Source organism: Pantherophis guttatus, chromosome 16 (assembly GCF_059756535.1).
Source record: "Pantherophis guttatus breed Tessera chromosome 16, ASM5975653v1, whole genome shotgun sequence".
NCBI lineage: Eukaryota > Metazoa > Chordata > Lepidosauria > Squamata > Colubridae > Pantherophis > Pantherophis guttatus.
Window position 1 is genome coordinate 19,502,016 of NC_142078.1, and position 25,141 is coordinate 19,527,156.

General features: G+C 48.9%; 1 protein-coding gene across 3 annotated transcripts in view; it reads right to left on the reverse strand.

Annotated features, from left to right (window-relative positions):
* NACC2 (NACC family member 2) overlaps positions 1-25,141 on the reverse strand; it is a 50,115-nt gene that overhangs the window by 19,978 nt on the left and 4,996 nt on the right. The window contains exons 1-2 of one of the 3 annotated variants that reach the window (XM_034436162.3): positions 16,421-16,512; positions 11,425-11,508 (exon numbers count right to left, since the gene is read on the reverse strand). The gene's annotated coding sequence lies outside the window, so the exon portion shown is untranslated. Of the gene's footprint in view, positions 1-11,424; positions 11,509-16,420; positions 16,513-25,141 lie in introns of those variants that run through there. The other 2 variants (XM_087879622.1, XM_087879623.1) reach the window with 2 other exon arrangements.

Below are 25,141 nucleotides of genomic sequence, written 5' to 3' on the forward strand. Positions count from 1 at the left end.
TTTATTTATTTATTTATTTTAAAAAAATCTGGTATTATTTTTGGTGGCAACAGCTGCTTATATAACATAGCCGATGGTGAGATGCTTGTTAAGAGTGTCTCAGTTAAAAAGTCTATTTCTGGAGGCCATACACTCTTTCTTCGCAAACTCAGAGGAGAAGTTAGAACATTTATGTGTGCCATAAATTGTAAAGTGAAGGGGGGAAAAACTGTTAAATTGCTCCATTTACCCTTTTTAGCCAATTTAATAATGTTTGCGAGGAGCTTTCAATCCCCTGCAGTATTTAGGCAAGGCGTTAGGAAGGCTAGGAGCAAATCTGTGACCTTGGGGGAGGGGGGAAGGAAGGAAGGAAGGAAGGAAGGAAGGAAGGAAGGAAGGAAGGAAGGAAGGAAGGAAGGAAGGAAGGAAGATTATTCTTTCTCAGTTGAGATAGAGGAAAAGGAAGAAAGAGAGATGAAAGAAAGAATGAAAGAAAAGATAATATTTAACCCTTCTTTCTGAGCTGAGGGGGAAAAGGAAGAAAGAGAGAGGGGGGGGAAAGAAAGAAAGAAAGAAAGAAAGAAAGAAAGAAAGAAAGAAAGAAAGAAAGAAAGAAAGAAAGAAAGAAAGAAAGAAAGAAATGCCAACCAGCCTGAATGGCACAAACTGGCCCCACTTTCTTTCCAGCCTGCTCCTTTCCTAAAAGCTTTAAGCCAGCAAACTTTCCAAGGCTGACTCTGTTGGCAGCTAATTTCATTCTCTCTCAGGGCCCACTTTGCCACAATGGCTTCGTGCCAGTTCTTTGCCAAGTTTGCAGACCTGGAAAGAGACAGTGGGGCACATTATAAGGCGAGAACAACGCGGAGATGCCTGTCCTTTCCCACAGCCCATCACTGCGCGACCGATTTAACATCCTGGCAGAGGCCAGGAGCCCCTTCCTCCTAACTCCCCACCCCACCCCACCCGGAAATTAAGAAATGATTACAAGACCAGGCAGCTCAGAGACACAAGCATGTTGCTTAGTCACGGGCTATTTTCAGATTAGTTAATCATAAAACAATGCAAGGAACAACAGGAGAATACTCTGTTCAGCAATGATTCACTGCAAGGATGCAAAAGTTTTTTTTGGGGGGCTGAAGATGGAAAGAGCTGGGTTGTTGTTTTGTTTTTTACTGGCAGGACTAGGGGCCACATTCCCGAAGGTGGAGATAGCAGTAGCAATAGCACTTAGACTTATATACCGCTTCGCAGTGCTTTCCAGCCCTCTCTAAGTGGTTTAAAAGAGTCAGCCTCTTGCCCCCAACAATCTGGGTCCTCATTTGACCCACCTCGGAAGGATGGAAGGCTGAGTCAACCTTGAGCCTGGTGAGATTTGAACTGCCGAACTGCAGCTAGCGGTCAGCTGAAGTAGCCTGCAGTGCTGCACTCTAACCACTGTGCCACCTCGGCCGGGAAATGCCCCAACCTCAGGACTGCATTCAAACATGCTAAATTAAAATACAATGGCTCTTTGCACACAGATTTTCCCTCTGCGGTGGGGAGGTTTAAACGAAGCTAGAATGGCCAAGGGCTGGGATACGTTTATTCTGCCCCAGTGTGTCACATTCTTCCTTCTCCTGTACGGAGAAAGCCAAAGTCTGGAGAGATAACAAACAGCCCCTGACACTTTCTCATGACCTTCTGGAGAATGTCATGACAACCCCTCGTCGGCTCCTGCACACACCGAGGACAGTCGGCAAGGAAGGCAGGCGGGCGGGAGGAGAGTTGTGTTAGGGCCTGCACTTCAGACCTTCCAGCGGCCACTCAAGGAGGCGGCTTTCCAAGAAACGAGCTGAAGGGATGGCCGAGGCCTTGAGTGGGGCGGCATTTTCGTAGAACTGCAGAATCAGGACCAAGCTCAGAGATTGTCATCTAGTGCAGGGGTCTCCAAACCTGACAAGACTTGTGGACTTCAACTCCCAGGATCTCCCCACCAGCATGGATGGCTGAGGAATTCTGGAAGTCCACCAGTTTTAAAGTTCCTAAATTCGTTCAATCAATCGATCGATCAATCAATCAGAATAGAGTTGGAAGGGACCTTGGAGGTCTTCTAGTCCAACCACCCTTGTAGGTTTTGGAAGGGAAGGGAAGGGAGGGAGGGAAGAGGGTTGCAAATCTTAACAAATCTTAAATAATAGCCCAGGAGAGAAGTGAAACAGGGAAGAAGAAGAAGAAGAAGAAGAAAGGAGGAGGCAGAATCGCATCATTAATCAACGGGAGCTTCATTGCTGAATAAATCTAAATTTTTAAGTTCCAGCGACAGCCGCTGACTTAGGCAATTAAGACGCAAGCAGGGAAGGTAACTTTGGGATGGAGGATCCAAGGTGCCTCCCGGAGGTTTCGTGGGACATCATTCCGTGGTTTCCTTGGAGCAGGGCTTCTCAGCCGAGACTTTACCATGGGTGGGCTTCAACTCCCAGCATTCCCCAGCTAGCACGGGGGATGGACTAGAAGACCTCCAAGGGCCCTTCAAACCCTAGGATTCTATGTTCTATGCAACAGCATCTTCCTGGTTTCACTTGGCTGTTTGGTAGCCATGTGGGTTGTCCTTGACTTAGGGACGTGGTCATTAAGTGAGGTGCACGCCCAACTTGTCAACCTTTTTGGCTGCGGTTGACAAATGAATCCGGCTTCCACCATTGTCTCTGCTTGTTGGAGATCCCCTGGGAAGGTCTGAAATGGGGACTATGTGACCCAAGCAAGTACAGGCAGTCCTTAACTTATGACCGTTTGTTTAGTTACAACGGCGCTGGAAAAAAAGTTTTCGCACTTACAACCATCACCGGATCCAAATCAGGGAGATGTTGTGATGGTTGTAAGTGCGAGGACTGGTCGTAAGTCACATTTTTCACCAACACTGTAACTTTTTTTTTTTAATTTAATTTTATTGAAAAGACAGTGCCATGTCAGGATAACAATTCAAATAAAGCCAAGCCAGAGAGAAATCAATGGTAAATCTTAACATACAAGCTAATATAACTATAACTGGACTATATTAACAGTAATTACAGTGATACAACCAAAAAAAAAGGAAAATAAAGGAAAATAAAAGAAAACTTCAACTAAATTTCTACTTACAGTAGCTTATTTACAAATTTTTCCATATGATATCCATAGTTTTATACATCTTTATTGTACCACCACTGTAACTTTTGAACAGTTGCTAAACAGGTGGTTGTAAATTGAGGACTATGTATACTGGCAGTCCTTGACTTACAACTGTTCATTGAGTGACCATTCGAAGTTACGACGGCACTGAAAAAAGGGACTTACGACCGTTTTCCAGACTTACAACCATTGCGGCATCCCCAGAGTCCCCTTTTGTGACCTTGTGACAAGCCAAGTCAACGGGCAAACCGGATTCACTTAACAACCGTGGCACGAAAAGTCACAAAATGGGGCAAAAGTCACTTAACGAATGCCTCGCTTAGCAACGGGAATGTTGGGCTCAGTTGTGGTCGTATGTCGAGGACTACCTGTATGATAGACGTGGATTGCCAGTGTCTTCTTGTAGGATGTTGTCTGGTTTCCCAGGCTGGCAATTCCCAGGATTGTGGTCCTAGGTCGAGGACCGCCTGTCTTTGTTTATCAAATGTGCCAGGCTGAATCGCGTCCCAAGTGAAGCGAGAAAACTGTGTCTTAAATTCTGAAGCAATGTTTGTTACCTGAGCGAAGCGACAAAACTGATCTAGGGCGAGATGAGCTGATTTAATTCAATTTAAGCATCCATTTAAAGGTAATAAGGAGTTTGCAACCCCGCATCTCCCTTCGGCACCTTCACAGGCAGAAATGGGATGCTTGTTTTATCCAAGACTGCTTTAAACAGCACGGCTGCAATTCATTTTCCAGACACCTTTTATTGCAAAGGCTCACAAATTAAAGAAGTTGGAATAATCATGTCGCCTGCCTGAAATTTACATAACCAATTGACATGCCTGTTGCCTTCCTCCTTGGCGCAGGCGGTGGGGGAGGGAGCCCATTTGAAATATGCAAATGGCATTTTAACTCTTCCCTGGTTTTTAGGGAGCAAAGGTAATTACTCAATCTTACAACAGCAATGCTCTTCGCCCGGCAATGCACGGAGAAGAAAATGCAAGGGAGATTAGTTAAAAAAAAAAAAAAAAAAAAAAATACAAATACAATATAATATCGTGTTTCCCTCAAAATAAAACTAGATCTTAACATTAGTTTTTGCTCCAAAAGACGCATTATGGCTTATTTTCCAGTTTGGTCTCCAGCAACCGTTCTTCATATGTTTTAGCCTCCAGCCCGTTAATCATCTTTGTTGCTCTTCTCTGCACTCATTCCAGAACCGTGATGGCAAACCTATGACACGCGTGCCACATGTGACATGCGGAGCCATATCTGTGGGCACACGAGCGTTGCCCTAGCTCAGCTCCAGCGCGCATGCGCACGCGGGCCCACCGGAAGTTGGGAAACCGCCTGTTTCCAGCCTCCAGAGGCCTTCCGGGAGTTGGGGAAGGCTGTTTTCGCCCTCCCCAGGCTCCTAGAAAGCCTCTGGAGCCTGGGAAGGGCGAAAAAATGGGCCTACCGAGCCATCACGTGTCAAAAGCAGGGGCAGCGTGGGTGGGTCATGCGCACAGGCACAGGGTGCTTTCAATTATGGGTGTGGGCACACGTGCACACAACCCTCTGCGCTTTTGGCACGCAACGGCAAAATGTTAGCCATCACTGTTCTAGAGTCTCAACACCTTTTTTACATTGCGGTGACCAGAACTGGAAAAAGAGAAGAGGACGACCCCCAGCAAGATAGGTGGACAGAGCAGCAGAAGTGCCGAAGGACCAAGTTAGACAGACCCTCTCGGAGAAGATCTATCTGGGTGGTTGATAAGAGTCAGCCCTGATTTGATGGCGCCTAACGTTTAATTATGGATTTGGAGACTATGACTAAAAATAACGCGGAGGAGCAAGGAGGAGGAATCCATCCTGAACCAAATCAAGGGTGATGGCTCCCTTGTGGCCCTGATCAGCAGGCAGAAACTCGCAAACTTTGGGCATGTGAGGCAAGCAGATGGTAGATTATGAAGATGATTCTGCCTGCAGAGGTGAAGAGAAGAAAGGAACGAGAAGGGAAAAGTGAGGGAGGGAAGGGAAGTCTTCAGAAGAGCTGCGTTTTACTACTTACAGCGGCAAAGTCTACATGTAGTCCTCAATTTACGTGCACAATTGGGAGCAGAACTTCCATTGCTAAGTGAGGAGGCCCACAATTTTACGAAACATTTTGCCGGGGTCGTTAAGCAAATCAGTGGGGTTCAGTCCTTAAGTGAATCCAGCACTTCCCATTGACTGCTTGTCAGACGGTCGAAAACGGTGATGCTGTGATTCCCAGGACACCCACAAGCACGGTAAATACAGGCTGGGTTGCCAAGTACCCCTGTTTCAATTGTGTGACCATGGGTCATAAGTGGGAGGACAGGCTTTAAGCCACTTCTTTCGGTGACGTCGTAACTTAGAACGGTTGCTAAACAAACACTCGTTGGTAAAAGGCTGCCTGTGGTTGCCCAGAACTGAGCCAGATCTGTGAAATCTTTGGTCTTCATTTAGGGCAGGGGTCTCCAACCGTGGCAACTTTAAGCCTGGCAGACTTCAAGTCCCAGAATTCTTTGCTGGCTGGGGAACTCTGGGAGTTGAAGTCCGCCAGGCTTAAAGTTGCCAAGGTTGGAGACCCCTGATTTAGGGAGTGCCTACTGCAAGTCTGAGAAAACAAATTCACAAAGGAAGAGAGGCACCAAATTTGGGGTTTTCACACATACAGTAGTCCTCGGCTTGCAATCACTGGTTTAGTGACAGCTCGAAGTTACAATGGTACTGAAAAGAATTGGCTTAAGACCATTTTCCACATGACCCTTGCAGCATCCCCACCGTCCCCTGAGCAAAATTCAGAGGCTTGGCAACTGGCATGTACTTATGACGGTTGCAGTGTGTCCCAGGGGTCATGTGATCCCCATTTGCGACTGGATGGGGAAACCGGATTCCCTTAATGGCCGTGTGACTGACTTAAACAACTGCTGCGATTTGCTTAACAACGGTGGCAGGAAAGGTTGCAAAAGGAGGCAAAACTCACTGAACAGATGTTTCGTTTAGCAACGGAAATTTTGGGCTCATCGGTGGAGGTCGTAAGTCGAGGACCGCCTGCGGCCTTTCCAATAGAGTAGTTGGCTCTGACCAAAGAGATGAATGAAAACCGCAGCATGAAGTGGCGGGGGGGGGGAAGGGGGGGGCTGTTCCATGCCTCGTTTCCCCCCCCCCCAGTTCTTTCAGAAGCAGCCCATTTTCTTCCTCGTGTAAAACACAGCAGAAATAATTGCGCAGAACCGTTCGGCAAAATTGCACAGGGAGGGGGAAGGAGCTGTTTTTCTGCTTACTTGCACAATTTGTGCCTTTCAACTATTCCTCCTCTTTCCCCCCCCCCCCTTTGACTCTAGCTGAGAAAACGCACACACACACACACACACACACACACACACACACACACACACACAAAACATCTTTTTACAGCAAAGGGCCAGGAGCTCCGTACATCACACGCTCACAATGTACAAACAGCCATTTAATCTTGCAAAGCTCAAAGCAGCCTGAGATGCAGAGGGGCTCCTGCCTTGACGTTCTCTCTTTCATCTTCTCACACTTACCTAGGTACCATACAACCGGAGGGGTAGGTGTCAGATCCAAAAGGTATTACACAATCGCAGAATGCCCCGGAAGAAACTCAGCCGGAAGGAGACACAGATTCTCCCAAGTTTCTTTGTAGGACATCAAGTTAAAAACACACGAGGGTCATTTCTGGCCCTGATAGGTTTCGTTACCACACCTGAGAACCTGCTAATCACACCTTTTTCAGCCAGCGATCAAGGCAGAGGTGGCACCCCAAGGAGAAACCATGCACTCCCCCCACCCCATCACACTAATTACTTCGGGATAAGCCACGCAACTGCGAAAATGATTTCTCACATGGAGACCGGGAGACTCTGCAGGGCCCTTCACACCTAAAAGAGAACACCTTCCCCCCCCCAACCCCCCCCCCGCCTTCTGGGAAAGGAAAAAGGATGGAGACATGGGCAGGTTCTGCTCCCCTAAACGGCCTATATCAAAAAATCCCACTGGAACTAAGGCACTTTGCTGGAATTCTTGCTAGTCCTTCTAAGAAATGCTAAGCATTCTAAGGACTTATTCTAAGAATTTATCAGTATCCACGCCACAGGCAGAATAAAAGAATTGGAAGGGACCTTTGGAGGTCTTCTAGTCCAGCCCTCTGCTCAAGCAGGAAATCCTACACCGTTCCAGGCAAGTGGCTGTCCAGTCTCTTCTTAAAAGCCTCCAATGTTGGGGCACCCACAACTTCCGAAGGCAAACCGTCCCACTGGTTTATTATTCCCCCCTGGCAGGAAATTCCTTAGTTCCAGGTTGCTTCTCTCCTTGATAGGTTGTCCTGCCTTCAGAGGCTTTGGAGAATCGGTTGACTCCCTCTTCTTTGGGGCAGCCCCTCAAGTACAGGAACAATGCCTCCGTGTCATCCCTAGTCCTTCTTTTCACCAGACCAGCCCCACACCCAATTCCTGCAACCGTCCTTTTCTTAACGAAAAGAAGACCAGCTGAGGAAGAGCCTCAACAGTTGCTGTCAGCATCGAGAAAGGATGGAGAATTAAAAGCCCCGATGTGGAAGCATTAGGAGGTCACCCAACACACCTTCCGAATTGCATAGAACCTGCAAGATTGTGATGTCCTTGAGAAAAAACTTATTTTGCCGTGCAACTTTTTTCTTCTCACCTCGCCTTCAAGCAAGTCAGGCTGCTGCCGCCTTCAACCACGGCAAGACCTACATTCCTTACTACAGAGACACCTCCCTGAGTCTCAAGAAAGCTTTGAAATGGATGCCAGAAGTCCTCCCTGCCCCCCCCCGCCCCTCCCCTGCTGATTTACTCAAGGGTAAAGATAAGGAACTCTTTCGGCCTTTCTTGTGTTCAGGACTTAAGAAGAGTCATCCTGTTACCATAACAAGAAAGAGGAACTGATTTGGCATCCAGGCCTTTGATAAGCTAATGCCTACGTGCATTTTACAAGGTATCTGTGTCTTTGGGAAACACCAAAACCAAAGGTTGAGAGGTAGCAGCCCTCCTGCGAGTCCCTTGGTCAGTCCTAGAGGAGATCAACCCTGAACTAGAACTCACTGTCTCCCACTTTCTAGCCTTAACCACTTGAACATGCTAGCTCTTTTCGATTGCATGAAGCCAGCCAAGATATCAATGAATGAGGAAGGGCAGGGGAAGAGATAAGCAGGGGAGGAAAATATTACTTGCAGCAACAGGACTACAAAACCCACTTTCCAAGCTGGCGCAACCTTTTTTTCTGCAGCTATTCTATTGCAAGTTTTGCCCTCTGTAGCAAACTGCCCATCTCACAGCTTCACACTGTGAGAAAACTTTTTTTTTTTTTTAAAGGCATTCATCATGTAAAGTTTGTTTTCTTTTTAACCCACCCACAGAAAATCCCCATAATATCACCAGGGGCTCCACAAGGGTCAGGGTAAAGTTAAAGAACCGCGGCCGGCAGTTGAGGCAAGAGGCCGCCCAAGACAAATGTCTCAACAGCAATAAAAGCTGGATAATGCAGACAGCATTAACATTTTAATTGTTATGCTTCTTTTTAATCTCCTTTCGCACTAGCGACTTTGCAGTCTTAAAAAAAAAAAAAAACAGAAGAAGAGAGGGAAAACTGCTGAGATCAAAAGAAGAGCCAACGTCTCATAAAACCGGAATTTAACTCTTAAGAATTAAGAGGAGCACATCAGTTAAGGTGTATAAAAAGCAGGATTTGAGGTTCCTGCAAGCCTCAGCAAAGGCAGAGAGAAGAAAAACAGAGTTGGGAGGGACCTTGGAGGTCTTCTAGTCCAACCCCCTGCTCAGGCAAGACCCTATACCTATAACATTCCAGACGAATGGCTGTCCAGTCTCTTCTTAAAAACCTCCAGTGATGGAGCACCCACAACTTCTGGTGGCAAGCTGTTCCACTGGTTTTGTCAGCTTTGGAAGACAATTCCTTGGAACCATGACAGGTTTATCGTTCTGTCAGGAAATTCCTCCTTAGTTCTACGGTGGTTCTCTCCTTGATTTAGTTTCCATCTGTTGCTTCTTGTCCTGCCTTCAGGGGCTTTGGAGAATAGCTTGACTCCCTCTTCTTTGGGGCAGCCCCTGAGATAGTGGAAGACTGCTATCGTGTCTCCCCTGATCCTTCTTTTCTTTAAGATGACAGACACCCTTCATTCTGGCTTGTTGAAGAAGTGTTAATGGTCACCAGACTTCCAAAACCCAGCTTTAAATTATTTTTTTTCCAAAACCACGAAGGGATAGTTATGGCATTCCTCAACTTACAACCATTTGTAAGTGTTTTTGGAGATTCTCAGTCCTCCAGGCCATGGTTATCCCAAAGGTGCTTTTTCAAGAGGAGGTGGTCAGCCTATTTTCCAAAGTACCAGGAGGCAGGACGAGAAGCAACGGGCGGAAACTCATCAAGGAGAGAAGCAGCCTGGAACTAAGGAGAAATCTCCTGACAGTGAGAACAATAAACCAGTGGAACAAATTGCCTCCGGAAGTGGATGCTCCATCCCTGGAGTTTTTAAAGAAAAAACTGGACAGCCACCTGTCTGGAATGGTAGGGGGCTGGACTAGGAGACCTCCAAGGTCCCTTCCGGCTCTATTCTGATTGATGGATTGGTTCCATGCAAGGAACAACTGCTTAGCTCCCTCGCATCTATGATTCCTTCGAATCTCACAGCATCACAAGAACCGGATCACCAGTTTGGAAAGAAATCCTTCAGGATCCTGTTTCCAATTGCTCACAGACATGACTTATCGTCATCACTCCAAGTGTTCCGCTTTGTCTGCTGAGCGATTCTTCCGCCAGGCAAAGGAAGGGACGAAGGGAAGCCACCAGAGGCAGGAGGGAAAAGCGGGATCAGAAGAAAGGAAGCTTACAGACCCAGGAAAACCTGGCCGGGCCATCCTGATGTGACACGCATGCACAGGGAGTCCTCGAGTTTCAACCATTGCTAAAAGCAAGGTGGTTTTATGCCCAATTTTATGACCTTACTTTGCCACAGTTGTTCAGCGAATCATGCGTTCATTAAACGAATCAGGCTTCCCACTGATTTTGCTTGTCGTTACGCAAGCGGTGCTTGCACGTCTCGGGGACGCTGCGCCGGTCGTAAATACAGGACGGTTGCTGAGCGTCTGAATTCTGATCACGTGGGCGTGGGGATGCTGTGACAGTCGTAATCCCTTTTTTCCAGCGGCGACTTTGAACGTTCGCTGAACAAATGGCTGTGGATTGTGGGTCCACCTGTCATGAACAGTGTGTGTGCTTTCTGAATTCCTATGCAGGAATTCTTGATTTACAACCATTGTTTGGTGACCGTTCTGTTATGAAGAGTCCAGATTCTTAACTGCAGAGCTGGGAAAGAAATATTTCTGGTTTCCTAGAGACCAGCACAACATTCAAAGGCACCTGGGCTCCCCAAGCTGAGTCTTCCCGTGCCAGAGGGAAGGATTGCTTGTTCTCCCTTTGGGGTCTCTCTCTCCTGGAGCCCAGTTCCAGGGCTGAAAGTAAAACCCATTAGTCCTTTGGATGGGGCTGCCTTGCCTTCTGTCACCCCCCCTGCCCCAAACAGGGGAGCTCTTCCATGAAAACAAGCCTGGTTGATTTTCTGTTTAGAGAGGACGGGTGTGAATAAACGGATCTCATTATGAATGCCTATATATGGTCATCTGAATAGAAGCCCAGCTCTCTCCCTGGTCAAGCCAGCCTCAACTCCCAAGCAAACGCCCCAAGTGTGAGGGGTGGGGGGAGCTGAGCCAAAATAGGCACAATTCTCCCCCCCCACCCGCCCGTTAGAAACAATTCCTGCAAATGGGGGAAGAAGGGACAACCATGAGAAATTCTGAGGGGGTAGTCCTCGATTTATAACCGCTCGTTCCGTGGCAATCTGAAGTTATAGGCGTACCTAGGCAAATCTACGCTTGGGATACTACGGATAGTCTTCCATTGGTGATTATTCATTCAACAACCATTCAAAGTTATGACGGCACTGAAGAAAGGAACTTGCGACTGGTCCTCGCACTTATGACCCGATTTGCTTAACAACTGCGTGATTGATGCCATTGCAGTGATTCACTTAACAACCGTGCGGGGAGTGGGGGGGAATATCCTCATAAAATCAGATGTAATTCACTTAACAACAATGTTAAGTGGCAATGGAAATTCTGACCCGAATTGAGGTCTTAAACCGAGGACTCCCTATAGATGTACAGACGAGGTTTCGTATCGGATGGAGTGAGGAGTTGGAAGAGGCGACCTCTTCAAATTTTGGGATAAAGACGGCGGAGGCCTCACCTTCTCTCTTTTGCAGTTCTGCTTTTCACACGGACTGGATTCCAGCCAGATCGCTCAGGATCCTCAGAGGGGATGAAATATGATCTGGGGAGAGCAGATAAGATGACATCAAGTTACAAAAGGATAAAGAATCTTGCAAGATATCACCCAACACGTGTGCTGAGTGAGTTTTGCCCCCTTTTATGTTAGTCACACATGGTTGTTAAGTGAAGCTGGCTTCCCCATTGACTTTGCTTGTCCGACGGTCGCAAAAGAGGGATCGCGTGACCCTGGGACACTGCAACCGTCGTAAATGTGAATCGGTTGCTAAGCATCTGATCACTTGACCACGGGGGCGGCTGCCATGGTCGTGTGAAAAATGGCCCTACGTCATGTTTTTCAGAGCCGTTGTAACTTCAAACGGTCACTAAATAAATGGTTGCAAGTCGAGGACTACCTGTATAGCCACTCTGGAGTCCACACCGGGGTCCTTCACAAGCGCCAGGAGCTGCCTTTCCTTTTACAGAAACAAGAGAGGCTGTTTTCTAAAAACGACAGCACCCTGACAGATTTCGCACACTGTTTAATTATCCCGAGGATTTCCACGCCGGGCCCTTCGCAACGTGACTTTTTTTGGGTATGAAAAGCAAACCCCGCCGGATCCCTGGCTAATCATGGCTGTTCCCGATAAATGAGCATCATCAGCCAAGGGAGAGGATGATAAAAAAAAGAAAGACAAAAAAACAAAAAACAAACTCCTGCCTGCAGCAGGCTGAGAAACATATTTTGCCAATGATCTCACTGGAAACCTGGCAGGGCGCGAGATGCGCTTCGAAAAGGCAGAGCGAGCTTGTCAAAAGACGCGTCACTTGGAAACCGAAGTGGGAAGAAAACAACACCGGGTGGCCTGCGGCTCCGATCCCCGGGACGTCGCGTTTCTGCCTCGGAGAGAGACGGCTCGTTTGGCTCTGCAGCGCCGGTGAGCAAAACGCCAACGGAACTAAGCTCTCAAGGTGGATGAATTGTCTCGGATGAAGGTCGAACCCACAGAAAGATTAAGACACACACCCCCCCAAATTCTCCCAGGCTTCGCTTTCTCCGTTGACACACAGACACACACAAAACCCCTTGCAGACTTATAAGTGGCGCCCCGTTCTCTCTACAGCTATCAGCGCTTCTACCTTGGCAACCTTAAGACAGGTGGACTTCAATCCCCAGAATTCCACCCTCTGCTCCAGTTTTGGAAACTTCGGAGAAAGCAGTGGCATTTTTAATTTGACAACGAGGGGCCCTTTGCCGCTCTCTGAGCTTGTTTTCTTGCAGACGTTTCATTACCCAACTAGGTTACGTCATCAGGGCTACTGGGGAGTGTGGGGTTTGGAGAGTGGAGGAGGAAGGGGAGGACTGTGGGTTTTTGGTGCTTTCTGAGACTGGTTGTTTCTTGCAGAAGTGGGGATGCTACCCAATGTTATTTTTCTCAAAATCCAAGATTCGGGGGGGCCGTGCTACTTTTAATGTGCATCCAGATGTCTTTCCCATCTTTGGATGCAAAATATTTATCCCGCTGGAACTTCAAGAAGCTGCAGGACAGGGGGAAACTATTCTGTCCAAGCTCTCTGGAATATCAATTCTACCCCGACCGGAACGGCCGTAAATTCCATTCTGTTGACCAAATCCAACTGCAACAGCTCTTTAATATTTCAGTTAGCGAGGTAAAAGCATGTACCAGAGCATCAATTACCCAGGTCACAAGGCAAACGTTGGACAGTGGCCAGAGCATCAATTCGCCCAGCTTTGCAAAAGGCCTCCTGAAGTATTCCAATTAACGAAGCCAATGTGTAACGGACACGTCATTTTTAAGTGCTCCTGTACTTGGCCGTTGGCGCACGGACCCTCACGTAGGGAAGTTCAGCGTGTACTCTTGGTGTAGGGCTCCTTTATCGGAGCAGCTGAGCCAGTCGAACACAACCCTCGCGGGAGGGCAAATGCATTTTTTAACCGCAGCATGTTCAGGAACACGCTCAGGTCAGGAGAAATGCAGAATAATAGAGCTGGAGGGGAACTTGGAGGTCTTCTAGTCCAACCCCCTGCTCAAGCGGGAAACCCTGTACCATTTCAGACAAATGGCTGTCCAATCTCTTCTTAAAAGCCTCCTGTGATGGAGCACCCACAACTTCTGGTGGCAAGTTGTTCCACTGCTTAATTGTTTTCACTGTTAGGAAGTTTCTCCTTAATTCCAGGTTGCTTCTCTCCTTGATTCGTTTCCACCCGTTGCTTCTTGTCCTGCTTTCAGGTCCTTTAGAGAATAGCTTGACCCCGTCTTCTTTGGGGCAGCCCCTCAAAATATTGGAAGATGCTATCATGTCCTTCTGTTCTCTAGATTAGACCTGCCCAACTCCTGCAACCGTTCTTCCTGTGTTTTAGCCTCCAGCCCCCTAATGTTGCTCTTCCCTGCACTCTTTCCACTGAACGTCGGATCGGGCTGTGCTTAAAAGGGAATCTGTGTCCGGCTGCATCCTCGCCTTGCTCCAAAACCGGAATTTAACAGTAACCGAGTTGGAAGGGACCTTGGAGGTCATCTAGTCCAACCCTCCCTTGCTCACGCAGGAGACCTGTACTAGGGATTTGAACCGCCAAACTGCCAAGCTTTCTGATCGACAAGCTCAGTGTCTTAGCCGCTGAGCCACCGAGTCAGGCTTAGTAGCCATTGCCAAAAAAGGTCTGGATGTAGAGAGGAGGTGGACAAGACCAATTTGGCAGAAATAGAAGATCAAGCAGCTCTTTATTTTATCGACCTGGGAAGGCCTTCCTGCTCAGAGCTATTATAGGTGGGAATTTCTTTTGGCTACCAGCCCTCGAGGGCTGAGAAAAAAAGGAGGGGGAGGGGGAAGGTGGCCACAGGGGACTTACACCTGAAAAAAATGTGGAATTGCACACCAACCACCATGCTACGTGCGTGCCCCTAAAGGACTGACTCTGTACACCCTACATTCCAGAAAAACAACCCTGTGAGGTAGACTGGGATGAAGAAGAGCGACAAGTCCAAACTCACCCAGGGGGCTCCCATAGCCGAAGGTTGATTTGAACATGGCTTTCCTGCTCTTAGTTAACTTAGCCATAGGTAGTCCTCACTTAGCGATCACAATTGGGACCAGCAATTTGGTCACTAAGCGGAACTGTAACTGTGCTTACGATCTAACTGCAAGTAGTCCTCATTTAGGGACCACACCTGGGAGCGGAAACTCGGTCACTAAGTAAAACTGCAACTGTACTTAATGATTTTATTTCGGGTTTTGTTTGCTTTACAGACTTTGGAGATTGCAATTGTGAGGATGGGCATAAAAAATTACGTTTTAATTACTGTTGTTAATGGCGAGCAGTCGTTAAAGAAGGCAGTTGCTAAATGAGGACTGCTTGTACTGCACCACACTCTGGCTCTTGCCTCGGGAGTGGAGCCAAATGGAGACTAAAAGGACTGAGTTTACAACATCCCATTAAAGCTTAATGTGATTTCCTGGGTTTTATGCAGGATGAAGTCAGTCGCTGCGACTGATGTGAAACCGCAGCTGAAGGGTGAATCGGGGTTAAGGCAACCCTGGATTAATGGCAGCAGCAGGTCTGAAGCGGGGAAGCAAAGAACAACTCCCCACATTTCTAATAAAGGCCCCGATTTATTTTCGAGAGGCGTATTCATGTTGCACATGCAGGCAGCCCTCAACTTACCACCACAACTGAGCCCCAAAACTTCTGCTGCTTAGCGAGACAGTGGCTGTGAATTTTGCTCCATTTTACGACCTTTCTTGCTAGTTGTTAAGTGAATCACTGCAGTTGCTAAGTGAGTAAACATGGTTGTGGAATAAATCTGCCTTCCCCATTGAGTTTGCTGGTCAGGAGGTCGCAAAAGGAAGTCACAAGGGCCCGAGGACACTGCAACGGTCATAACTATGAAGTAGCTTTGCCAAGTGTCAAGAATTCTGATCATGTGACCATGCTGCAAGGGTCGTAGGTATGAAAAATGATCATAAATCATGCTACTGTAACTTTGAAGAGTCACTAAACGAATGGTTGTAACTGGAGAACTACCTGCATACAAGACCTAATTCCCATTAGTAGAGGGAGGGAGGGAAGAAAGAAAGAAAGAGATAGAGAGGATGGAAGGAAGGAAGGAAGGAAGAAAAAGTATGAAGAGGAAGGAAGGAAGGAAGGAAGGAAGGAAGGAGGGAGGGAGGGAGGGAGGGAGGAAAGAAAGAAAGAAAGAAAGAAAGAGAGAGGAAGGAAGGAAGAAAGGAAGGAAGAAAAAGTATGAAGAGGAAGGAAGGAAGGAAGGAGGGAAGGAAAGAAAGAAAGAAAGAAAGAAAGAAAGAAAGAAAGAAAGAAAGAAAGAAAGAAAGAAGAGGAAGGAAGGGAATAGAAAGGAAGGAAGGATAGATTATACTTTGATCCTTTCTCAGGTGAGGAAGAGGAGGGAAGGAGGGAGGGAGAACTATGGAAAGGCAAGAAGTTGACCCCAAAGTCCGAAAGCTCTCAAAGGTGGGTGATGATGAGGATGGCCAATTTTAAACCAGGGAGGGGGGGGTCGTTGTCTGACTTCAGGATCCCCCCCCGCTCCAGCCCTCCCTCTTTCTCCTTCCATGCGGGGAGCCGGCAAGAACTTCAGAGCCGGAAAACCGCACTTTCCCAGGAAAGCCTGGAGCGGGGAAAGATCCGGGGCAGCCCCGGGCAGAAAGACCCCAGCCAGGCTGGTGGGAGAGGGGGCTTCCCGCGGGGGTGGGGGGTGGGAGGCTGGTCCCAGCAGCTGCTCCTCCAGAGCCCGGAGTGGGAAGGGGGGGGATTGCCTGGTGGCTGCCCCGCAGACCCTCCCCGCAAAGGCGCAGATTCCGGCTGTCCGGTCCACGGGGAGCCCCCGGGGGTCCGCCAGGCCACGCAGCTGGGAAGGGACCCCGCCGGGGAGGGGAGCGGAGCGGCCGGGGGTCCCTTGCCCGGGGCTGGCGCGGGAGTCGCGGGCGGCTGCTCTTACCGGGCACGGGCGGGCGGTCCCGGAGGGCGGCCGGCGGTCCTTCCCTTCCTCCTCCCGGCTGGCGGCAGGAAGTGATTCCCGCGGCCGGGAGGGGACGGCCGAGCCTGGGGGGGGGGAGGGCGGAGGGGACGGGGCGGGGCGGAGCCCGGCGCCCCCTCCTCCCTGCGCCGGGACTACAAAGCCCGTCCTCCCCAGCCGCGCCATCCAGGGAATCGCCCCCGGCCGCTCTGCCCGGGGACCTAACCCCGCTCCCCCCAGGCCCTGCCCCGTGTCGGGAAAAGACCCCCACCCCAAAGGGAAGGGACTTCCCGGCCGTGGGAAAGCGCCCGCCGGGTCCGCTTCCAGGTGCAGCCGCCGCGGCCCCAACTGGGCAACCGTGGGAAAGGGAGCCCCCAGCCCCCTCCTGGCTCCCCGCAAACCTGGATGCCCAGAGGGTCACCGGGGTGAGGGGGTCCCAGGAGCCTTATTCCCAGGTGGCCAAAGAGAGAGAGAGAGAGTCCTGCGGGCACAAGGATGCCAGGGTGCCCACTTAGCCCCGAGGCCAACTCCAGAAGCAGGAGCAGGCTCCATCCTCACCCTTGGGGCAGGTGCCCACTTTGACCAGGTGCCCACGAATAGTCAAGGCTAAATTGGCTCTAGATAAGAAGCAAGGGGGGACTTTGGGTCTCTTGTGGCAACGCAAGCATTCAAAATGGATGACATGTTTAACGCCACCTTCCAGCACAGGTTGAGTTTGTCTCCTGCCCAGTTCAAGGGGGCAAATTGTTTCATGCTGTAAAAGTAAAGGTTCCCCTCGCACGTATGTGCTAGTCGTTCCCGACTTTAGGGGGCAGTGCTCATCTCTGTTTCAAAGCCAAAGACGCCTCCCGTGGTCATGTGTCCGGCATGACTCAACGCCAAAGGCGCACGGAACGCTCTTCCCTTCCCACCAAAGGTGGTCCCTATTTTTCTACCTGCATTTTTTACCTGCTTTCGAACTGCTAGGTTGGCAGAAGCTGGGACAAGTAAACGGGAGCTCATTTACACAGCGCTAGGATTCGAACCTCTGAACTGCCGACCTTTCGATCGACAAGCTCAGCGTCTTAGCCACTGAGCCACCGTGTGCGCTAGTTTCCTGCTACTCACCCACAATTCCGTGCCAGGGGTTGTGATGGCCCCACTGTGATTTTTTTTCACCCTGAATCAGATTTTTTTTCACCCTATATCAGGCACGGTTGTCTTGCGACCTCATCTTCGGTTCAGCGGGTGAGATTACGGTAACCCTAGAAGCAGGCTTGTAACAATCACCGAGCCAAATCTACCTGTGATTCTTCTCCTGTGTCATAAATAACCCACAGACAAAGGGGGAAGGCAGGGCAGGTGGCAGGGAACTGGGCAGGCTTAGTCATATCTGGACATGTCTCAACGTGTGTCTGGAGAGCTCTCTCTCACTCAGCCTGGTGCCAAGCTCAGTATAAACAGCTGAGGGATCTACGGCCTCTGTATTCCAGTTAAATATTAGACTGATGGTTATTGTGTTGTGCTTATCTACCTGGGGTTATCATGCCACAGAACTCTGTAACAACATCCTGATCCTTTCTGCCACGAGGGGGGTAAGTTTGCATGCCAATCTCGGAAACAAAGCCTCAACCCACTTTTCAAACAACAGCAAAAAAAATGCCACGGGCTTCATTTTGGTTATTAAACGGGTGACCAAGATACAGAATGTGGTCCTCACACTTGTTGCATCCAATGGGGTAGTTAAGAAGTTCCTGCCACGTGGCTTTAGATTCTGGAAAGAGTGCAGAGAAGAGCAACAAGAATGATCCGGGGGCTGGAGGCTAAACCATATGAGGAACGGTTGCAGGGATTAGTTTAATGAAAGGGACGCTGTGGCTCAGTGGCTAAGACGCTGAGCTTGTCGATCGAAAGGTCGGCAGTTCAGAGGTTCGAATCCCTAGTGCCGTGTAATGGGGTGAGCTCCCGTGACTTGTCCCAGCTTCTGCCAACCTAGCAGTTCGAAAGCACCTAAAAAAATGCCAGTAGAAAAAATAGGGGCCACCTTTGGTGGGAAGGGAAGAGCGTTCTGTGGGCCTTTGGCGTTGAGTCATGCCGGCCACATGACCACGGAGACGTCTTCAGACAGCGCTGGCTCTTCGCCTTTGAAACGGAGATGAGCACCGCCCCCTAGAGTCGGGAACGACTAGCACAGATGTTACTTTTACAGCATGAAATAGTTTGCCCCTTCGAACTGGGCAGCTTTTGGGTATTATTTTGGGCAACTTGTGCTGGAAGGTTTAGTTTAATGAAAAGAAGGATTAGGGGAGACATGATAGCAGTATTCTTATATTTGAGGGGCTGCCACAAAGAAGGGGGGGGTGTCAGCCTGTTCTCCAAGGCACCAAAGGACAAGAACCAACGGATGGAAACTAACCAAGGAGAGAAGCAACCTAGAATTTAGGAGAAATGTCCTAACCGATCAACCAATGGAAGAGTTTCCTTTTAGAAGCCTCCTTTCAGAAAAAGACTGGACAGCTGTTTGTCTGGAGTGGTACAGGGTCCCCTGCTCGAGCAGGGGGTTGGACTAGAAGACCTCTGAGGTCCCTCTGAGGTTCTATTCAGGAAGCACGGCTCGCGTACGGGAGGGAGAGGTCTCCTGTGCATGCCTTTGCTTTCCCATCTCCGGAGCGAAATCACAAACAGCAAAACAGATCATATGATGCTTCAAAAACAGCCCAGGGCTTTAGAAATTTAATTAACACCTTGCCTTAGCAGGGAATGGAAATAAAGGCACTGCAAAGTAACGTGTTTTGAAAGATTTTTACATTTACACTGGGGGGAAAGAATGCTCTAAATTCACGGAGGCATCGCCAGGGCGCCCTTCCCGAGGGTTTCGACCGTATTCATTTTGCATCTTGGGGTCATCCATGGTTATGCCGGGCTCTGGACTTCTCTTTGCTCACTAGGGCCCATGGGTCAATTTGGCCTAGTGGTTAAGGCACCAACGCAAGAAAGCGGAGACCCCGAGTTCAAGTCCTGCCTTAGCCATGAAAGCCAGCTGACCAGGCCCTCTGATTCAGCCCAGGCCACCTCGCAGGGTGGTTATTGTTGGGGAAAGAAGAGGAGGAAGGAGTGTTGGATATGTTCACCGCCTTGAGTTATTTGTAAAATACAAGAAGGCCTCGACTTACAACAGTTCAATGTAGTGACCGACCAAAGTTACAACGGCACGGAGAAAAGTGATCTATGCCTCGAATACAGGCCGTCCTTGACTTACAACTCTAATTGGGACCTGAATTTCCACTGCTGAGCCACAAGTTGCTAAGTGAGTCACGTCCGATTTGTTGATCTTTTTTTGGTTGTTAAGCGAATCGCTGCGGTTGTTCAGTGAATCACAAGGTCGTTAAGCGAATCCAGCTTCCCTCATCGACTTCGACCCCAAGACTCTGCAACTGTCATGAATACATCCCGATTGTCAGGATTTTAATCACAGGATTGTGGCCAATGCTGCACTGGTCGTAAGGGTGAGGATTGGCCACAAGGCTCCTTTTTTTCCAGTGCCACTGCAACTCTGAACAGTCGCTAAATGAACGAGGCTGGCTGTGAATTCCTTTTCTTTGCAGAAGACATAATGATAGTTTTCGTTTCACGTGCCCGCCTCACCAGCGCCCCTTCCCTTGTCCACGCAAGGCTTCCGGGGGGGGGGGAAACCGCCAAAAGATATGCCGATTTGGACCCCCCTCGGTGCAAATTAACACCTCCCCCTCCCCCGGCGATCAATTTAATTAGCCGTTTCTTTTTCTCTTTAATAGCATCCTTGATTAGTGCTCAAGTGACATCACTGCTGGCAGAGCCATTGATTTCTCTCCCCCCCCACCCCGCCCCACTTCCCCGCTCATGAATATTCGCCGAGCATTTCAACCGGCAGAAACATTAATATTCCAAGAAGCAAGGATGAAATGTACGCTCCAATTTAATGAAGGATTGTAGATACGGATCTGATGGATGACATGACAAGGAATATTTCAAAAGGCATCCATATTTCAAGTCCGAAGCTATTATTAGAAGCCGGCAGAAAAAGGCTAGCGAAGAAGAGGGAAATTAAGAGAGGAATATGGATAAACCTGGATATATTTAGATGGGGGGAAAGCCAGAAGCGGCTTTTAAGGAAGGAAGAGCAAAAAATGTTCGCAGGATTAGAAAGGTTCTGCGCTCGGAAATTGATCCCCGTGATAATGGCAAGAAGCAAGTTTTCGTGGTCATTAAATGGCATTTATTGACAAATCTATTGCTCTTGAGGCCATGCCAATCAAACCGATTTACCACAGAATAACAGAAACACAGGCTACATCAACTGGAGGGGGACAACTTGAGGTCCTCCAATCCATCCTCTCTCCCGCTCAGAGTAAAAACTCACTGAGTACCCAGAGAAGGGAGGGGTGTCTCCACTTCTGAACCCCGGATCTTTGTGGTTCCTGAGATTTCAGTGGTCTCCTTTGTTGAAGAGTGGCAGAACGCTTTGGAGGGAAATTGGGGTGTTCCTTGCAGGTCCCTCATTTTGCTTTGGGATCAATCGGAGGAGGGAGATGTTTAAATAACCACAAGTGGCCTCAAGCTTTGGGTCACCGCTCCCTCCACCCCCCCATGGAGGAAACTGGTGCCCTTCAAAAACATGGAAAGAACCAATTCTTTTCTATGGCATCCTTGGTGGTCCCTGAGCTTGGTTGTCGTCTTGTAGACGTTTAATTACCAAACGAAGTAACATCATCAGTGGTAGGAGGGAGTGATCTCCTGGGTGGGTCCCTACCAACCTGACCTTCTGCGATCTTCGGAATCCAACATCCATTTTGGTTGTTGAAATGCCCCAAAATTTGTTCGTATCTGAAGGCTAAGTTTGTCAACTTCCTTAACAGTTATACTTTTCATTGGATTCTTTCCTGAAATAAATCCAACTGGATTGTCTCCAGATATAATTTCCAAGTCAAAGTTCACACTGATATGGAAAAGAAAAAACCCTAATAGCTTGACTTTATTAATAGTTTCCTAGCTTGATAACCTTAGACTGCTGAAAAGGTTCTCTTAGCCATTCAGGTGTATCTTCTAAATCCTTTAACTGCAGTCAACAATATTCTGCAAAATTGATTTTTTTTTTTTTTGAATGGCAGAGCTCAGTTCTACACACATTACAGGAAATGATTGTGTCGGCTCACAGAACGACCTCAACAAAAAGGGGTCATACATTTGGGTGTTTCCATGTGATTATTATTATTATTCCTTTATTATTATTTTAGTTGTATCCCACCTTTATTATTTTTACAAATAACTCAAAAGCGGGAAACATATCAACGCACCTTCCTGCAAAGCGGGGTTGGGCTGAGAGAGAGGGGCTGGCTCAAAGTCACCCACTGGGTTTTCATGGCTAATGTGGAACTAGAACTCCCTTGTCTCCTGGTGATTGGGCCAAAGTCGCCCAGAGGCTTTCACGGCCAAGGCAGGACTTGAACTCACCTCTCCAGCTTTCTAGCCTTATGCCTCACTTAAGGATTGCACCGCTTTAACAACAAATGTTCTCTATTATGGTCGTGGACATTTTCCTCAAAACTTTTGACAAATCCATAAACTCCTTAACTTAAAAAAAAAAATAAAAAGCCTAAAAACCTGAATAACTCAGCAGAATAAAAGGCAGCTCAGCACATGTGAAGCCCTGGGAAGCTGCAGGTAAGTCTCTCCACAGACTCTCCACCCCAAATCTCTTTTTCAACAGGACCGAACTACAAAAGGATGGTTTACTATTCCAAAACGCCAAAAAACCGCAAGGATTTTGAAACCGTTCTTGCAAATCCGTGCCCAAAAATGCTTCATGATTCCTGGTCTACGAGTTAAATTCTATTTTTTTTTTTAAAAAAAAAAAGGGTGGGGGAGGGGGCAGCTAAACCTCTTCTGGTAGAACCAACCTTCTCTCTCCTAGAGGGAGAAAAAAAAAACTGGCCCGAAATGGCCCAGGCTTTAGTGAGATCCCAGGAAGAAGATAAAATGCCAAGGAAACAAAACGGGCATCGTTAACTCGGTGCAGTCAGAATGAAAAGAGCACAAGGTTTTACCGCCGCCTCGGCTTCCCTTGGCAACCAACCGTCCAGATAAACATTTATTTAAAAAGTGCAAGGCAGAAGAAGAGTGGAAAATTATAGGCCTTCGGGGCTGAAGACTGGAGAGGTGCCGGGGGTGGTGGTGGAAGAGACGATTCGGTGTCCAGACTGATAACAAAATCCCATCACCTGCCCTGTGTCTGCAGGAGATAATGGCTTTCGCATGCAACCTCGCTTGAAGTCCAGCTTCCAGGAACGGGCACCGTAAACTGGGCCAGGAACAAAGAGCCTCACAGAGCTGCATCACCCACCCACCCCCAACCTCTGGCCCTGCTCCAGGCAGCTAAACAGCCCTCTCCCAGCCTCCTTGGCCACAAGATGCAGCAAATGCTGAACAAACACGCCTGGCAGAACCGGTGCCAGCTCCCTCCTTGGTCCCACGGATCACGTGCTCTGGGGACGGGAGATCACCAAGGTCACTCAAACAGAAGGACTACTTGGGCCGCCGAGTCTGGGTCCTGCCCCCTCGGCAAACAGCAGCAAAGCCCCGTGCCTGGGGCTGCATGGATCAGCGTCCACCCCCCAGCCCCCAAAAGCCATGGGGAGACAGAGGGGGGGAGGAGAGAACACTGCCTTCTGCACCAGCGAGAGCCTTCCAAGTCATCCTTTTGCTGGCTTTCTCAGGGGGGATGAAGGAGGAACTGGACACTGCTCAGAAAAAGAATAAAAAAAAAAAAAAGGAATTAAAGTGGGGGGGGGAAACAGGCTGGGAGACGCACTTTTGCAGAGGAGGACGACTGAACCTCCTCAGGCGGTTTTGCAGCTCCAGTGTCGGAGGCGTGCAGAGAGAAAGGGACACGGCAATCCCTCCCACCCCCTCCCCTTATTTTCAAAGGTTCTTGGATATCACTGCACTGTGGCTATCAGCATTAACATGAATTATGGTGCAGCTTGAGCACAGGAGGGGAGGGGAGGGGAGGGACGAGGAGCTGGGAAGAAAGACAAACTCTGCTATGACCGCAGTCGGCTGGAATCCAAAGGAAAGGACCCACTCCTATCCGGTGCCATTTTCTGCCCTTGGCTTGCAAGGGATGCCAGCCTCTTCTCCCTCAAATGACCTCAAGTGCCCGGCCTTAAGGGTGGGCAGGTTCCTGATCTGTATCATCCCAAATTGGCACCCCGATATAACCGCACTGGCCCACGAGGCGTGCAAAAGACGCGCTCTTGGATAAAGAGAACGCTTGGCTGTTTGGCCAATGGAAAGTTGTGGTATTAAAACGGGGAGATTCCAGAGTCACCTGAATGACCCCAAACTGCAGCTACTACGAAACAATGGATGGAAACCAAAGAGAGAATCGAGGAGAAATTTCCCAACAGTGAGGACAATTAATTGGTGGAATGGAAATTGTGGGTGCTGCCTCAGAGATTGGACAACCATTGGTCTGGAATAGTATAGGGTTTCCTGCTTGAGCAGGGGGTTGGACTAGAAGACCTCCAGGGTCCCTTCCATCTACTCGACTCGACTCTACTAAGCCGCATGGCCATTTTAGGAAATCAAGAGAGTGAAAACGTGTCCACGGATTATCACCTACAGCAAAAAACACCTTGATTTTGTGGTGAGCTGCCCAGAGTCACTCAATGGGGAGACGGGTGGCCATAGAAATCCAATCAACCATAAATAAATCAATTCTTTTTTTTTCCCACTGCGATCCTGCCCATCAGCGACGGGTCTTGCTTGGCTGATGGAAACACGGCAAAAATGTGTTTGCGTTTCTGGGCTTGTCACTGTGATTCCAAATAAAGAACTCAAGGATTGAGCCTGTCAATTTAGCTGCAGTTGCTTCAGGATGAATTTAAGCAGCAAATGCCATTAGGCTAACCTAGGAATGGTGCCAGCTTCCAAACTGCACAGGATTCTTTCATTTGCAAATGTTGCAACCAGCTTCGACAGGAGAAACTGGATTTGCTTAATGAATGCATGACCCCAGCAAAAGCATTGTAAACTCAGATGCAGCTCGCTTAATGACCACTCGGTTAGCAATGGAAGCTGCAACCCCTTCCCTCTCTCATCTTCCTTTTTTCCCCTTCTCTCTCTCCCACTCTTCCTTATCTGTCATCTTCCTTTCCTTTCCTACCCGTTTACTTCCTTCCCTTCCTCTTTCCCTTCCTTTTTCATCCATTTACTTTCTTTCCTTTCCTTTCCCTTCTTCCTGTTTATTTCCCTCCCCGCCTTCCTCTGGCCTTAGCTTCAGGAAGGTGATTCTCACCCACAGCCTACTCCACACTGCCAAACCCAGGCAGCGGCTCAGCTGCCCTGCCTGCCTCCCCCTCCCCTCCGGACCCCCAATTCCTTTCAGAGAACAAGACAGGCGGAGGACAGCCTCGAGATCCCCCCTCCCCTCGCTCGGGAACAGGGAGCCAGGTCCCACACGCAGCCTTTGTTCAGCATACCAGGCAGAACCTGTGATTGCACCCAGCAGAAACGGGGTTGCTGCATAGCGGCACGGCTGGTGCTGCGTGATGCAGACCTGGGAGGCTCAATGTCACAGCTTGGCAGGCAGAGGCTGAAGCCGCCTCTTCCAGGGCCACCTCTGCATGGAGCGGCCCTGCGGAGCTTCCTTTAATTGCAGCAGGGGAAACCCAGCCTTACACTAAG